Consider the following 1,799-nt stretch of genomic DNA (forward strand, 5'->3'; position numbering starts at 1 on the left):
ATTTTTTTTATATATTATGTTTTTGTTATATTTTATAAGTAAACAATTTTCTTAATTATTCATACTCAAATTTTTTTAATATTATTATATAATATTATTTTTATATTTATCTAAAGAGAAGAAAATAAAAAATAAATAATTATATATATTAATTTTTTTCGAGTATATTGAAAATTTTATTACAAATAAAATATTCCATAACAAAATATTAATATATAATATTTTTGTTTATTCTTCTTTATTTAATATTTTAAAAATATATTATTAATATCATTTATTATTAATATTATTATTAACATAAAGTTTTATAATATTATATATAAATGATAAAAAATAATATTGATATATTAATTTAAAAATGTCGACAAATAATAAAAAATATATAAATTTTAAATGCTATTAAAAACATTTTATATTTATTTTTTTCTTATATTTGGCGTAAAACATTCATATATAAATAATTTTACATTTCTTTTATAAAAATTTTATTTATCAATTTAATTAAATATGAAAAAATAAATTTTCTTTTTTAATTATTGATAAATTTCTTTTTCATAAAAAAAATTTTATGTAAAATAATCTTTTATTATATTAATATAATGTATACGACCCTCAGCCAGATGTGGTCCGGGAACAGTATCCAAGGACCGCAATGTGCGTTCGAAATGTCAATGTTCATGTGTCCTGCAGTTCACAAGTTGACGCGCAATTAGCTGCGTTCTTCATCGACCCACGAGCCAAGTGATCCACCGTCCAGGGTAATCTTTTTAAATTTTAAATGTAAGTATTATTATTAATAATAATCTTTATTTTTAATATAAAAAATAAAATTATTAATTTATATATCTTTATAAATTCTTTTAAAATAAAAAAATTTTTCTAGAATATAAATTATATATTTTATTTTAAATATATATATATATAAATTAAAGATATTATGGTATTAATAAATATATACATAACATTTTTGATATTTTTGTTAGTGCTAGCTAGATATAATAATTAATATTTGGTATATTTTATAGAAATGTATTTATTTTTTTTTTATAAATTATTTTCTACATAAAAATATATATAATATTAATATGGTACAAAACAAATGGGTTTGTTTTTTAACATAATAACTTTTAATAAAAAAAAAGAAATATCAAGACAAAACATAAAGAAATTTAAATTTGAAATAAATTTTATTCTTTAAAAAAATTTTATCTTGTGTTTTCTTTATTTTTATTATATAACATAGAAAAATAAAAATATAGATTATATCAATTATAATCTTATTTTATTTTTCTTAATAGAGATTATATACATATAAACAAATAATTTCAATATATTCTATTTTTAATTTCACTTTTTTATAAGAGAAATTATTTATAGATTTTATTAATAATTATTGTTTAATAATAATAATAATATTGAATATAAAAATATTTTATATGTAACAAATATATTATTAATATTTATATAATATTCTCTATATTATATGTATAGATATATTATGTGTATAAAAAAAGTTTGGCGTATTACTTTAATATGATATCATAACCAAAATAAATCTCTTTTAACACATAATTACTATTATATATTTTGAGAAAATTACATATTAATATGTTATTTTGTTAAAAAAAAATATTTCTTATCAATAATATTTTTATTTTTTGGAATATTTAAAAACAATACAAAAAATATAAATAAATATATTTTATATATATCGTTAATGATCCTTCCGCAGGTTCACCTACGGAAACCTTGTTACGACTTTTACTTCCTCTAAATGATCAAGTTTGGTCATCTTCCCA

At 15.3% G+C, this 1,799-nt stretch overlaps 1 non-coding gene across 1 annotated transcript; it reads right to left on the reverse strand.

Moving 5' to 3' along the window:
• Positions 1–606: 606 nt before the first annotated feature.
• Positions 607–761, reverse strand: LOC123304781. Its single transcript, XR_006536766.1, has one exon. It is a non-coding gene; the product is annotated as a 5.8S ribosomal RNA (ribosomal RNA).
• Between the last annotated feature and the right edge of the window lie 1,038 nt (positions 762–1,799).

The sequence above is a fragment of the Chrysoperla carnea genome, assembly GCF_905475395.1.
Source record: "Chrysoperla carnea chromosome X unlocalized genomic scaffold, inChrCarn1.1 SUPER_X_unloc_92, whole genome shotgun sequence".
NCBI lineage: Eukaryota > Metazoa > Arthropoda > Insecta > Neuroptera > Chrysopidae > Chrysoperla > Chrysoperla carnea.